A 16,947-nucleotide genomic window follows, 5' to 3' on the forward strand; every position below is an offset into this window, starting at 1 on the left:
ATGAAATCATAACATCGGAATCATGCCTTGAAAAAGAAGGGTAAGCCTTACATACTTATACCAAAGACATGCCAAAAGAAGGAACGATTAGCTTTACATACCTTGTCCGCTTCCTTAGTCACCCCACCTAACTCTTGGCCTTTCCAAAATCTATAACAAGATTAATAAATGCCAACATTAGCTATAGGTATCCAAGAACCTCATTCTAAACTAACATTTTGTCTACCGAAATTTCGACAGCACTTCCCCTGTAAATACACCATCCCCGAGAATCTAACTCGGCCAATTTACCAACAATCATACCAAATCAATATACTACTTTCTCCAAGACCTTCCAATTCCAATAAGAACAATAACAATCTAATCCCTTCTTTCAAATTCAATTACCACAACCCAATAATTTACACACTAACCACATCATACTAACAATATTAGCTTCCATATATGCAAGAACATTATATTAGATTTACAAACTTCTAAAACAAGTCTCCAACTACTACAACTTTATAAGGATCCTTAAGCTTTTCTTAGCAACATAGAATCCATAACAATAACTAAAATACTAAATAGAATCAATTCACCATAACTTGCCAAACCACCCCCATATTCAGCCACAACAACTATATGCATATTTTCATGAAGTTTCCATCCATTCCTATACCTTGCAACAACCACCACATACTACATAAAATTAATCTATTCTTTCCACACAACATCACATACACGGCCAACACCCACATACCTATTTTTATATACTTCATCCATTTCTTCACTCTACAACATATACCAACAATCCATAATAAATAGAGAAGATTGAAACCTTACCTTTTCCACTTAGTTCTTCAACTTGCTAGAATTGTGCCTTGCAAGAATGAATAGTCTTCTTGTTCCAAAAATCACTCTATGTTGATTTGGGCCTCAACTCATTTATCATTATTCCATTGTAGTCCAAACTTATGTATCTCACTTTTGTAATTCCCAAACTAATTTCCCAAAAATTCCACATAAATTTTTCCCTCGGCCTTCCTCCGTAATTTCACCTCAACGTTCTCTTTAACATTACACCGGTATTAAATAAAATAACTCATAACCTCTTTCCTTGCAAGTCAATTTTTGTTTTCCATATTTCCACCTCCAAAATTGCATAACCAACTTATGTATCAAACAAGACCAAAACGTAGCATTATCCTTCACTTGTTACAATTATCCCAAATGTCCAAATGTACAAAAATACGGGTTGTAACATTATCGGAGTGACGGAAGGTCGGTAACCTCCGATTGTATTATAGAATAACCATGGTCGCTTTGTCTCACCTTGAAGGAACAATTATTATAGGATGAGACTATCAACGAAAGATAATATTAAGAGAACGTAGAATAAGGTCACAATCTCATAAGATGTCAAATCGTATACATATGCACATAGGACCAATTTTCAAGACTCATAGAATAATCGGAATAAGCTATGATTAACAAAACAAGATAAGAGTCATGTCAAGTACCTTTCAAAAATTACCATGGATTATATCAACATAAAACTTTTGGAATCATATACACGTATTTAAGCACAAGAAAAATATCTTTTGGAAACTCAAGAAAATTGACCATCCTAGTGGCTCTACGAATAGGACTTCCTTGAAATTGTACAAAATGACATATACTTGTTTCATAAAAATTATGCCAAAAGAAAGTGTAGCTCTATATACTTATGTCAAAACATGCCAAGATAAAGAAGAGTAACCATTACATACATGAAGCCGTTCTTATCATAGCCATCATAGACATATTCTTATCCTCGACATCATCAATGTCGTTGTAAAACATATCTATCGTTACTATCATAAAAGCTTGTAATACTATAAACCTTTGTCTTGGAAAGCTATAGACATTTTGGAAAACATTGACGGGTTATAGAAAAAGTAGTCATTCCCTTGGGATCATTGACACCTAACTTTTGGAAACAAGAAAAAATATGGAAGAACTTATGAAACCATAACATCGGGATCATGCCTTGAAAAAAAAGGGTAAGCCTTACATACTTATGTCAAAGACATGCCAAAAGAAGGAACGGTTAGCTTTACATACTTATGCCAAAGACATGCCAAAAGAAAGAAAGGTTCGCTTTACGTACCTGTGCCGCGCCTTACTACCTACGCTTATGTCCAACTTGTTTTTCTACATTCAAAAGAGTTGACATAGTCATTAGATTCATCACCATATACTTGTCTCAATCCTTCAAACAAATTAATTTCCAATCTGCCGAAATTTTGGCAGCATCTCCCCTATAAATACACCATCCCCGAGATTTCAACTCGGCCACCATGTCAAAAACCATATCAACAACAACAAACAGCAGTATATATACAATCAAATCACCTCAACTTTACACAACACAAGCTCCAAACAACTAGCATAAAACTACGATACCAAAATAGAGTTTTTAACCTTTATTTCGTAAAATCTTTAACCATACCAAACGGGGGGTCGTGTGGCTGCAACCAGAAGCAACCACACCCTTTTTAAAATACTTTAAATCCCTGCAACATACAATCCAACCATCTGCACTCGCAGCGCCTCAACGACCATACACTACGCGACTTCGATTTAGCTACTACGACTTTAATTTAGTAGTTTCCAACATCATGCCTCCTTAAACATTTTCTCTGATTCCAGCCATATTTAGGACACGTAATACACCTCATAATAACATTATAAACTCCAATTTGAAAGGAGAGACCTTACCTTTACTGAAACTCTCCAAAACTTGCCTCGGAAGCTCTCCTAGCGCGGCTAAAACTTTGGGGCTGTTTGGTAACGTTTTTGGGATGCTACAAACCATAAATTTACGTTACCAATACCTTCATAACATCTTGTTACACCTTAGATAATTAATTCACGAAGTAAAATCGGAGACTTACCTTTTTTTTTTCCTTTGGCCGAACTCATTCTTCCTCTAGCTTCAAGTTTCTTCTCTTCCTTTCTCTCTAGAACTCTCTTGAATTCTCTTGTTGATAAAGAAAACTTAATGGATAAATATGACTTAAAAGTCATCAGCATATATATATATATATATATATATATATATATATATATATATAAGCCTTTTAATTAATGGGCTAAGTTCCAAGACTTGGGCCCTTTCCTTGTGTTGGGCCTCTCTTGTTTTCCTTTTTGTTTTCCAAGCCCAATCACTTAGTTCCTATTATTATTATCATTATTTGAGCCCAACAAAACCATAAGTCGTATTAGTAATTCACCAACTAGTTTCCAAAATTTCCAATTTTGCCCTCGGCCTTCCTCCGTATTTTCACACCAATTTTTCCATGAACATCACACCAGTACTAATTAAAATAAATAAAATAATTCACAACTCTACTCCTTGCAAGCCAAAAATATTTTTTTTTCCTCTTTCTGCATGCCCAAAAGTGCGGGATATAACATCCTTCCCCCCTTTAGAACATTCATCCTCGAATGTTAAACCGACTTTATGGGATGTCTTAATACTTCGGAAGTGTTCCTCTTATTGTTGTCCTTTTCTTCATGCCCATTCCTTATCCCTCACTTCATTCTCCTTATACTCGAACTCCTAGGTCTTACATGAGTCCTCATTCCATGTTATGGGTTTCCTTTTCTGGTACTTGAGAATATTGTGATCCCTCTTTGGCCTAATATAATATGGTCTCGCGCATTGTCGGTGATTTCTCTCGGGAGTTTCACTTACTGAGGTTTCTTTACTTTTCGCCTCCTTCTAATACTTTGATCTCTTTGCTTTCCATCTACTCACTCTCTTTATTTTCCAAATATCGTTTTACGAGAATTTCCAATCCTAACCTATGGTCAAATAATAGCAGCGTATGTTGCAACAGTTGTACCCTTTATTCTTGCTGTCGCTCGATCTTCGGTACCCTTGTATGATTAATGCCCTCCTTACCATGACACCAGTTGCTGGAACTCACATGTCCACCAATACAATCATACGTGGGACATCCTACACATTCATATGTACATGTATATATTTACCATCGACTAGCCCACACAATACTTCCAAACGCTGTTTAAGCATATCCTTATTCCAGAGCTGTGATGCACTTTCTGTCTCTTCACTAGCCTAGTCTACCTCGTCTTACGCGACCTCTTAAGGTTTCCAGCCATTCCATAAACTCTAGTTTTTCCTTAGGTTACTCTAACCTCTCATTTGTCTCTTACGTCTGGATATATAGAATTCTTGCATACTTCCCAGGGGGTCACCCATTCTAGTACCACTCTTGCCCAAGCACGCTTAACCTCATAACTTTGATGGAATCGGGTGCATTAATGCCGATATAATCACGTCCACTTCCTCGCATGACCTTTATTACATCATCGGGAGCGAGTCAAGGTCTTACAGGTTCCGAGATACTTTCATAACACGTCCTTCTTTTACAATTATTGTTTTGCCCTTTTTGATTCTCAATCTTCCCCTTTCGCTTTCGTGCATGACTATCTTTCGTTCTTGACTCCCAGATTCCCGAGGGTAGTGATCGTATTTTCATCGCCATAACCTCTGTGAAACAACGTATCTCACTTATTGTTTATTTACTGTATTTCCTTCCCACGCTTCTTCCTGTTAGACGTACCCAGTCTGGCAGGATCTCCTTACCATGCCCACTATTCAAAATCTGTGCGTAGAAAATATCAATAGTACTTCACAGAACATACAACTATATGATACATTCCAGCCATCCAGTATTTCCAGTTTCAGGTAGCAACGCAGATATATCCAGACTCACCTCTATAACTCGTCATATCGTCACTCACCTCCTTCAGTCGCGTATAAAGCTCATATAGGGAATCTCTTTTCCTATGACTTGGCTCTATCGCACGAAGTAGGATGGAAAGAAGGTCGACAATTCCTAGATGCCCCGCAGCCTCCTGCTTATAAATGTGGCCGGCTTTACATCCATAAATAAGACTCTACTAGACACGACTTTGCAGATAACCCTTTGACCGACCTGCTATGATACCACTTTGTCACACCCCGATCTCAACAGGGTGTGATGGGCACCCGACCCCATGCTTGGAGCCGAGCGAACCCGCTGCTTCATAATACATACTTAATCTCTTAGACTTTTACATCAACAAGAAATGAAAAACATAACTAAGCTTCGTGAATTATTTTTTTCCAAAATCTATCATCCCATAAAACTCATAACATACGACATAATAACATATCGGCTGGTGACGCCGCTTACAAAGATGACACTCTATACCCACAACTCTGTCTGCAAAGTCTCTAACTTCGAACGAAACATCATAGCACATAAACTCTGACTCGGCAGCACTTCAGAACAAGTGGAGTTGCCAACCCCGCTGGAACATCTTCTATAGTAGCTTCTACTTGTCTGGGTGTACCTGCGTGGCACGAAACGCAGCCCCCAAAGAAAAGGGGGTCAGTACGAGTAATGTACTGAGTATGTAAGGCATGAAAATCAACATAATAAAGAACATAAGGTATGAACAACCATATCGTAGAATCATAGACATATAGTGAGATAAGAGAGTAACCTGTACATATGAGTGCCCTTTTAGGCCGGATGTCATGCATGCTTGTCTTATTATATAAAACATATCTTTTTCATATGCATAGAAAATAGAAGTCATATCACCGAACAACGTCGGCGTGCCCACATATTTCCCACATCCGGGCATCCCGCATCCAGGATGAAAATTACTCCAACTGATCAGGTGGGAATGCGTCTATAGCGCCACATATACACCTTCCCATATCCCCCATATACATATACATATACATATACATATAGACAGCATGCACGAGAGCCCAACGAAAATCGTATACTTATCGGAGTGACGGAAGGTCGGTAACCTCCGATTGTATTATAGACTAACCATGGTCGCTTTGTCTCACCTTGAAGGAACAATTATTATAGGATGAGACTATCAACGAAAGATAATATTAAGAGAACGTAGAATAAGGTCACAATCTCATAAGACGCCAAATCGTATACATATGCACATAGGACCAATTTTCAAGACTCATAGAATAATCGGAATAAGCTATGATTAACAAAACAAGATAAGAGTCATGTCAAGTACCTTTCAAAAATTACCATGGATTATATCAACATAAAACTTTTGGAATCATATACACGTATTTAAGCACGAGAAAAATATCTTTTGGAAACTCAAGAAAATTGACCATCCTAGTGGCTCTACGAATAGGACTTCCTTGAAATTGTACAAAATGACATATACTTGTTTCATAAAAATCATGCCAAAAGAAAGTGTAGCTCTATATACTTATGTCAAAACATGCCAAGATAAAGAAGAGTAAATATTACATACATGAAGCCGTTCTTATCATAGCCATCATAGACATATTCTTATCCTCGACATCATCAATGTCATTGTAAAACATATCTATCGTTAGTATCATAAAAGCTTGTAATACTATAAACCTTTGTCTTGGAAAGCTATAGACATTTTGGAAAACATTGACGGGTTATAGAAAAAGTAGTCATTCCCTTGGGATCATTGACACCTAACTTTTGGAAACAAGAAAAAATATGGAAGAACTTATGAAACCATAACATCGGGATCATGCCTTGAAAAAAAAGGGTAAGCCTTACATACTTATGTCAAAGACATGCCAAAAGAAGGAACGGTTATCTTTACATACTTATGCCAAAGACATGCCAAAAGAAAGAAAGGTTCGCTTTACGTACCTGTGCCGCGCCTTACTAGCTACGCTTATGTCCAACTTGTTTTTCTACATTCAAGAGAGTTGACATAGTCATTAGATTCATCACCATATACTTGTCTCAATCCTTCAAACAAATTAATTTCCAATCTGCCGAAATTTCGGCAGCATCTCCCTTATAAATACACCATCTCCGAGATTTCAACTCGGCCACCATGTCAACAACCATATCAACAACAACAACCATCAGTATATATACAATCAAATCACCTCAACTTTACACAACACAAGCTCCAAACAACTAGCATAAAACTACGATACCAAAATAGAGTTTTTAACCTTTATTTCGTAAAATCTTTAACCATACCAAACGGGGGGTCGTGTGGCTGCAACCAGCAGCAACCACACCCTTTTTAAAATACTTTAAAGCCCTGCAACATACAATCCAACCATCTGCACCCGCTGCGCCTCAACGACCATACACTACGTGACTTCGATTTAGCTACTACGACTTTAATTTAGTAGTTTCCAACATCATGCCTCCTTAAACATTTTCTCTGATTCCAGCCATATTTAGGACACGTAATACACCTCATAACAACATCATAAACTCCAATTTGAAAGGAGAGACCTTACCTTTACTGAAACTCTCCAAAACTTGCCTCGGAAGCTCTCCTAGCGCGGCTAAAACTTTGGGGCTGTTTGGTAACATTTTTGGGATGCTACAAACCATAAATTTACGTTACCAATACCTTCATAACATCTTGTTACACCTTAGATAATTAATTCACGAAGCAAAATCGGAGACTTACCTTTTTTTTTCCTTTGGCCGAACTCATTCTTCCTCTAGCTTCAAGTTTCTTCTCTTCCTTTCTCTCTAGAACTCTCTTGAATCCTCTTGTTGATAAAGAAAACTTAATGGATAAATATGACTTAAAAGTCATCAACATATATATATATATATATATATATATATATAAGCCACTTAATTAATGGGCTAAGTTCCAAGACTTGGGCCCTTTCCTTGTGTTGGGCCTCTCTTGTTTTCCTTTTTGTTTTCCAAGCCCAATCACTTAGTTCCTATTATTATTATCATTATTTGAGCCCAACAAAATCATAAGTCGTATTAGTAATTCACCAACTAGTTTCCAAAATTTCCAATTTTGCCCTCGGCCTTCCTCCGTATTTTCACACCATTTTTTCCATGAATATCACACCGGTACTAATTAAAATGAATAAAATAATTTACAACTCTACTCCTTGCAAGCCAAAAATATTTTTTTTCCTCTTTCTGCATGCCCAAAAGTGCGGGATATAACAGTACCAATCAAAAAGACAGTTGTCGCGACTGGACGGCGAAATGGATTAAGCTCAGCATGTACTCAAGTAGCTTGATTATGTGCGACATCCAAATCGGTAGCTTACACAAGTAGGTCAATTACCACGATTCATTGTTCGGCCTCCAACTCCTTTCAAATCCTTCCACACCTATTTCCAACCATCATTAATCACATAGAACTAGCCTATGCAAAATATGGGGCGTTACATTCTCCCTTTCTTAGAATTATTTGATAACATCATGGATAACATGGATCACATGATAGCTTTAGAGAAGCTAAATAAATGTTCCCATGTATCAAAAATGCGGGATATAACACTAATTCTAGGAGACATTCAGATGAATTTCAGAAACTTGATAATGGAATTCATATACAAGGGCAAAAGGCATGTATTAGGAGGTGATGGCAAGTAGATCCTAGATTTTGGAGGAGGAAATTTGGCTAGAATTTCAGGTAATCACTCAGAACTTCATATGATTCAATTAGTTCCTACCGCTACTAGTGAAATACAATGGTATGCTTTGGAAGCTAAGGGTGAAACTAAACATAATGCTAGTCTGCCAAGACTGTTACATAAGTTTAGAAGCCAGTTTGAAGAACCCGTAGGGTCACCCCTATTTAGGGGTGTGTTTGATCACAGATTGGTGTTACATTAGGGTAGTGGACCAATTAAAAAAGACCATATTGGTATCCATCTGTCTAAAAGGATATCATTGAGTCTTTAGTGAAAAATATGTTAAAATAGGGAATTATTCAACCAAGCAGTAGCCCTTTTGTTGCTCATATGGTTTAAGTAGGCAAGAAAGATGGGACCTGGAGGCTATGTGTTGACAATAGAGACTTGAACAAAGCTATTATAAAGAACAAGTTTCTTATACCTATTGTAGAAGATCTTCCGAATGAATTGGGAGGGTCTAAGATTTTTTTTCAAATTAGATCTTAGATCAGGGTATCACCAATTCAAGATGGGCACTGAAGTTATTCCAAAAATGATTTTTAGAATCCATTCAGGCCATTTCAAGTACCTAGTTATGCCCCTTGATATCAAATGCCCCTACTACTTTTCAAGTATTGATAAACTCTTCAGGACTTTCTATGGAAGTTTGTTTTAGTCTTTTTTGATGACATCTTGATCTATAGTAGATGTTGGGATGATCATTTGGAACACTTGAGAGCTGTGTTTCAAGAACTGCAAAAACACTAACTGTTTGCCAAAGACAACAAGTGTTTCTTTGGGGTCCCAATAGTTGAATATCTAGGGCATTTCATTACTTAGAAAGGGGTCTCTACTAATACACAAAAGTTGGAAGCTGTGAGGAATTGGCCACTACCAACTACCCTTAAGCAATTGAGGGGTTCTATAGGATTAGTTGGCTATTATAGGAGATTTATCCAGGGGTTTAGTGTGATTTGTAAGCCCTTAACTGACCTCCTCCAGAAGGATAGCTTTAAGTGGATATCACAGGCCATTAATGCTTTTGATATACTAAAGATTGCCTTGACTGAAGCTCATGTGTTAGCTTTGCCTAACATTCACAAAATATTTGTAGTTGAGACTGATACTAGTGGCCATGATATTAGAGCTATATTGATGCAACAAGGCCATACTTTAGCCTTTATCAGTACGGCCTTGTCTCCTAAGCATTGTTGCACTGTCTTTTTATGGCAAAGAATTGTTGGCCATAGTCTATGCAATATTTGTTGGGACAACAGTTCACTATTAAGACAGACCAGAGGGAACTAAAGTACTTGATTGAACATAAGTTGCACACGAACTCCCAGATAATGTGGTTAACCAAATTGATACCTTTTGATTATGTCATTGAGTATAAAAGAGGTGTTACAACAAAGTGGTTGATGCCTTATCTAGAGTGTCAAGAGCTGAATTATTAGCTCTAGTGGTTTTTTGAGTTGTATCTAGTTTATTCTAGGCTATAAAAGATAGTTGGTACACATATGGGGATTTAAAGAATCTCATTACACGTCTGACTACAAATCCTACTGCATTTTCACAATTCACTTGGACAAATGGCAAAGTTTAGAACTTGTGGAATGATATCATTAGCCTTTGGCATGCTTCTTCTCGGGGGGAACACTCAGGTATAGATGCTACATTGAAACGATTGTTAACACTCTTCTAGTAGAAGGGTATCAGAACTGATGTCAAGAGTTTTGTCCAAAAATGTGATATTTCTCAAAAGAATAAAGCTGACATAGCCACTTATCTTGTTCTACTCCAACCATTACCTATTCTTGATATTGTATGGTCCTAAATTAGCATGGATTTTATTGATGGTTTACGTAAATCTAGGGGGTGTGAGGTAATCCTAGTGGTTGTGGGCCGACTAAGTAAATATGGTCATTTTATACCCTTGAAACATCCTTACACTACTTAATCTGTGGCTAAAGCATTATTGGATGAGTTGTCAGGTTACATGGGATGCTTGATACAATCACAAGTGATAGAGATGCAATGTTCCTAAGATCATTCTGGAAGGATCTATTCTCATTGCAAGGAGTTCAGTTGAATACTTCCACAACATATCAACCTCAATCTGATGGCCAAACTAAAGTCTTGAGTAAATGCTTGGAAACATACCGTGCAGCAGACCACCACCACTTCACTTACCCTATCTGCCTGGGGAATCTACCTTTGCTGAAGTAGACAACACTTTGATACAGAGAGAGCTAAAGTTACAGTTGCTCAAACACAATTTGAGGAGAGCTCAGTTGCGAATGAATTAACAAGGTGACTCATATAGGAGTGATAGGAGATACACAGTTGGAGATTGGATATAACTCAAAGTGTAGCCTTATAAACAAACTTCCCTAGCCACTCAACCATTCCATAAACTAGCCTCCAAATGCTATGGCCGTTTCCACGTGATTAAAACAGTTGGACCAGTTGCTTACATCCTTCTTTTCCCTCTTCTGTGAAAATACATCCAACAATACATGTATCCCTTCTAAAAATATGTTTTGAAGTGCCTACACATATTACTTACCCTCCTACAATAGATATTTCTAGCCCACACTGCCCCAACCGTGAATATGTTTTACAGAGAAGGATGGTCAAGAGAGGCAACAACGTTGTTGCTCAAGTTCTGGTGAAATGGACTGATTTGTCAGCTGACAATGTAACTTGGGAGTTCACTAATGTTTTGCAAACTTGTTTTCCTCATTTTGATCCTTGTGGTCAAGGATCTCTTTTAGATAGGAGTATTGATACAAGTAAATCAAATGCATAGGTCTACGTCAACAGAATTAGTTACAACTGTTAGGATCTGTTAGGATTCACAATAGTTGGTTATAGTTAGTTCAATAGCAGATTTTTAGGTTGTACTTCTATTCATCAATTGCTATAAATTTTTGTATTACTCATTTTACAATCATTATGAAATATTATAGTTTACTCTACTCTACATTCCTTCTTCTTCAATATTTCTTTTCCCCATTCCTAAGAACTCCTGATTTAGCTCCATTTCTCGGATAAGTTCAATCTCTGGAATCTTATATCACAAAATCCTTAAGAATATCTTCAATTAAAGCTCTAGCATGAGACAACTAATCGATGATGGTTAGTCGGCAAGCATTATCGAGCTCTTCTTCTTCTTGTGGTGTGAAAAATATAGCTGGATTACTCTTGTAGATTTTCGGTGGTCAGAATTGTAGAGTGAGCTTTGAGGGTGCCGATTTTCTATTAGCCAAGAGAAAGTTTGCGTAGTTGCCTTTGGGAGCAGTGGAGTTGGGGTTCAGAGGAGGATCGTTACGGTGCTCATGGAGGTTGCCCGCAACCCCAACCATCATCAGAGTAAATCCAACGGTGAAAAATGGGAAAAGATCAACGGCGCGTAGTAAATTGCCCAACGGTCATTTTTTCCTTTAACTAATGGAAGTTGGAACGTTGAAAGTTAAGAAAGTTCAAGATTTTGTTTGACATATGATTCGTATTTGTGAAGTTTCCGTATGTGTTTTTAACCCTAGAGCAAGTTTTTGGAGGGTATATGAATTGGTTAGGATGATTTGACAGGGCTTGGGTGGCTCCAGTGAGTTTAGATGCGTTGGACCAAGTTTGAAAATATCGGAAGCGTTGAAAACTGATTTTCTTGTGCATGAGATCTTACTTTGCTAGAGAACTTCTCTTATTTATATTGAATATGGAGATGATATAAGAGTGGAAGTTTGAATCTTATTTTCAGTGGTTCAAACAATTCGTCATTTGGATGTTTATACACAAATTTATGACCATTATATCAGAGAGCACAAAGGTGGTTTTGTTTCTAATAGCACACTACAAAAAACTATCCAAAAATCGTGGGTCAATACTGATGGAACAGGGTTAGATTTTCGGGGAAAACCGACGCCGAAAATTTGCCCAACAATTTGAATTGTGTGGCCTATGTAAGGGAGATTTCAAGAGAATAGAAGACATCAGAAAATCTCAAAAGAGCAACATGTTTGTCTCTTATTCTTCTTCTTAGAATTACCATGAAGGAGTACTTAACCCCCTCGCCCCACCCCCCACCCCCACCACCTTATATTTTTCTTTTCCTGCAGAAGTTTATGTTCTCATATGGATCTATCACCTTGGCATTCTAGCCTAAAGAAAAGGACTTGATCGATCTTAATATATTTACCTTTTACTTATTTTCACAAATTTATTGTTAATTAAAATGACAATTTCTCCTATAGACAACTATTACAATTGAGCCTGTTTATATAATCTTGATTAAAAAGTAACTAGAAAAAAAACCGATAAGGTGGAGGAGCTAGTCATGACAAAGATACTTAGAAACCTCCACCAACAGATTATTATGAATTTAATCAAAGTCAATTTGGTCAAGTATATGAAACCAAAACAATCAAACCAATCTCCATACTTAGATCATGATAATGCGCATTTTTAATTGTTTAGAATAAACCTGGATGTTTACATATGTCATGCCTGGATATTTAAAATTATTAGTCTCTAGAACGTATCTTATACATTTATCTCAAACAATAATGTATTCATCATATCTTCCACACAATCAAATATACAACCATGTTTAAACAGACATCCTAATTATCCATAGGGGATACTGATCTCTATGATGTTATAGAAGAAGAAACCCACAAATAGTACTGTATTGTGACAAAAAAAATAACTATATGATAAATGTTAGATTTTTTTTGTACATTTTGGTTTAGTAATCTTCTGACATAATAAAAATAGATCAAGAATTATTTTTTATAAATTACAATAATTAATTAAGAAAAATACATAGAGAACTTTCATATATATAAAAGATATTAGGCAAGATGAAACAAAGACTCATAACACAACTATCTCGATTTTTCTTTTCAAGGAAATCAACAAAGCCTTTTTTTGTAATGAAAATTTTATGTATTTTTTTCTTGTAAAGATGGGTCTTAAATAGTAGGAAAATAATGGATGAGAGTTGGGTGTAAAAAACATGAATGAGGGAAAATAAAGTCTCAAACGTATGTCTTTACATATTTCACTAGTAGCTACTAGCTAGAGGCCTTATAGTAGATGAATATGGTCAATATATCGAATTTAGTTCATTTAATCATTAAGTAACCCTTCAAATTCGTTAAATTTTCTATTTTCAAAGGCTGTTATAGTCAATACAAATTTTATAGGGTTATTTTAGGAATCCAAATTTTAACTTTATTGCTTCCCACTTTTAATATAATATATGATATGATGAGTTAAATGTACATGTTATGTACGTGTGCTATCACATTAATCTATACTATATTATAATATCTTCATAATTTTAATATACTATTGATAGATATAGGGTGGTCCGTTTCCTACCATCTTTTTTGTTAGTATAGATCATGTTAATCAAAAGACTTTTGACGAATTGAGCATCATACATGTAAATAAGTGCTAGCTGCTCTTGCTCAGTATGGTCCCAAATGTTATCAACTCGGAAACCTTTGCGCATGGATGCTATAGGGAAGCTAAGTCATACATATCGGGTAGGGGTTGTAAACAACAAATTTTCGAGCCGAGAAAAATAAATAATCAAGACCGGAAAATTGGAGTAACAAAGTGTAGTATTTGATTTCAAAATGTAATGTGGTTACAATCTCTATAATAATCCTCTGATTCTTCAAATAATATGAAACACGTCGAACTTGAATTTGAATGTGATTTAGAGTCAAGGGCTTGAATAGCTTGAACTTGAATCTTCGTCTTCGAATTTGGATTTGAATTATTCGTCACGAACACTTGTATGGTTATGACGAACAGTAAAGATGAACAAGTAACTTGATCTTGATCTTCTTCTTCGTTCTTGATCTTGAACTTGAATTTGATTGCTTGAACTTTGTAGCTTTGTAGAGAATTTGCGGTCTTTGATCCACGAGCTCTCTTCTTGCTTCTTGTTCTTCCAAACCCCCCCCCCCTCTCAGAATAATGAGGACCCCTATTTATAGTTGTAGGGAGTGGTATGAGGGTGTGATTTGATTGGTTGGTTTGAACTGACCAATCAGATTTCTTTGTTGAAGAGTTTTAATTTGATTGGTCAGAACATGTCACATGGACACGTGGCATTATTTTAGTGGCTCATTTAATTTGACTTAGATTGCCACATAACTCTGACATGTGGCATGATTTTAGTGGTTTATTTAATTTGACCTGGATTGCCACCTAACTTTGACATGTGGCATGATTTTAGTGGCTTATTTAATTTGACTTGGATTGCCACCTAACTTTGGCACATGGCATAACTCTAGTGGCTTATTTAATTTGACTTGAATTGCCACCTAACTTTGACATGTGGCATGATTTTGGGCTTCTAGGATGAGATGATATTGGGCTTAACAAAGTGGAGTTATCTTTATAGCCCAAATCAATGGATTTAGGTTTTTAATTAAATCCACATTTATTGGGCTTAAATAATCGACCCAATTTTATTAATCCAAAATATTTATTTGGACTAATATATCTTGAATTTAATATAAATTGAACCATTCTACAAATTTATATTTAATAAATTGTAAATAATTACAAATGCCCCATGCTTCAAGTCTTGTCGAGATATTTTATCTTTTGAAGACTAGGCTTGAAGTATTACTTGTAGGATAATGACATGCCATTTATTTTGAGATGTACCGTGAATTCATACTATATTGATGCACCCCTTCATCATTGTTGGAGTAGGAATGTAGAAAATTAGTTATATCCAATGGGGATTAGGAAAGAGAAGAAGAAAAAAAATGATTTTTTTTCACGTTTTTTTTTCACGTTTTTTTTTTTCACGTTTTTTTTTCATGTTTTTTTTTTCACGTTTTTTTTTTTTTGGTGTTTACTTGTCATGCAAGATTCCACCACTAATTGGAATCCGATTAGGAGTCAATTTTGTAGAAGCCTAATTCAAGTTTGAATCTAATTATAATAGGTGCTAATAAACCTCTATAAATAGATGTCTGACCTTCATTTTTTTACAGCAATGTGGCTTGACGATCAGCGCCGTGGTACTTTCTTCTTTCTTTTCTTTGATTTTCAACAACCTTTTACTTATCTTGACATGTCTGTCGTAGAAAATTCATATCTTATTGTAGATACGTAAGAATCATGAACGGTGTAATTTTCTAGAAACTAGACTTCTCGATTTACAACATATCCAAAATTGAGAATTTAATACTTTCATGACCGTTCTAGATAATTTTTTTTTTTTTTTTTCACGTTTTTTTTTCTCGTTTTTTTTTTTTTTTGCAAATGCCTACCCTTTATTCTGTCTTCCAAATTCAATTAGAATTCTGAAAGGACACACTTCTTTTAGAATATAAATAGCCCAAATTTTCACAATTTCACATCCAATTAGAATTTGGAGAGAATAAATTTGTATCATTTTACTAGAGTTCTACCAAAAAAAAGTAATTACAATTACTTTGGAAGAAGGACTCTCTCACCATCACCATTTGTCTATAAATAGACTCTCTCCTTCTATTTATTTTCATCATTGGTATTGACAGTTTTGATACTCCTTTTTGCACATCCTCTTGAGTTCATCAACATATGAGGTACATTTTTTTTTAATATATATATATATACATATTTTTATTATTTTTTTTTAAATGAAAATATTACTTCATATGCAATAAACTTTTATTCTATTGGTCCAAGTCAAAGACTTTACACCGTCTGAGATAAAGACTTTACATAATTTGTGGCAAGGAAAAGGCAATCCATAGTCCGAGCTAAAGACTTTACACCGTTTAAGGCAAAGACTTTACATGATTTATGGCAAAGACTTTACACCGTCTGAGTCAGAGGCATTCCATAGTCCAAGCTAAAGACTTTACACCGTCTGAGGCAAAGACTTTACATGATTTGTGGCAAAGAAAAGGCATTTCATAGTCTGAGCTAAAGACTTTACACCGTCTAAGGCAAAGACTTTACATGATTTGTGGCAAAGACTTTACACCGTCTGAGTCAGAGGCATTCCATAGTCCGAGCTAAAGACTTTACACCGTCTAAGGCAAAGACTTTACATGATTTATGGCAAAGACTTTACACCGTCTGAGTCAGAGGCATTCCATAGTCCAAGCTAAAGACTTTACACCGTCTGAGGCAAAGACTTTACATGATTTGTGGCAAAGAAAAGGCATTCCATAGTCTGAGCTAAAGACTTTACACCGTCTAAGGCAAAGACTTTACATGATTTGTGGCAAAGACTTTACACCGTCTAAGTCAGAGGCATTCCATAGTCCGAGCTAAAGACTTTACACCGTCTAAGGCAAAGACTTTACATGATTTATGGCAGAGACTTTACACCGTCTGAGTCAGAGGCATTTCATAGTCCAAGCTAAAGACTTTACACCGTCTGAGGCAAAGACTTTACATGATTTGTGGCAAAGAAAAGGCATTCCATAGTCCGAGCTAAAGACTTT

The 16,947-nt window shown here is 36.1% G+C and overlaps 1 long non-coding RNA gene across 1 annotated transcript in view; it reads right to left on the reverse strand.

Moving 5' to 3' along the window:
- The window catches only part of LOC129888354 (uncharacterized), a 2,131-nt gene extending 1,220 nt beyond the window's left edge, over positions 1–911 (reverse strand). The window contains exons 1-2 of the long non-coding RNA XR_008766637.1: positions 826–911; positions 102–150 (exon numbers count right to left, since the gene is read on the reverse strand). This is a non-coding gene — a long non-coding RNA (uncharacterized LOC129888354). The remainder of the gene's footprint in view (positions 1–101; positions 151–825) is intronic.
- Between the last annotated feature and the right edge of the window lie 16,036 nt (positions 912–16,947).

Source organism: Solanum dulcamara, chromosome 5 (assembly GCF_947179165.1).
Source record: "Solanum dulcamara chromosome 5, daSolDulc1.2, whole genome shotgun sequence".
Taxonomy (NCBI): Eukaryota; Viridiplantae; Streptophyta; class Magnoliopsida; order Solanales; family Solanaceae; genus Solanum; species Solanum dulcamara.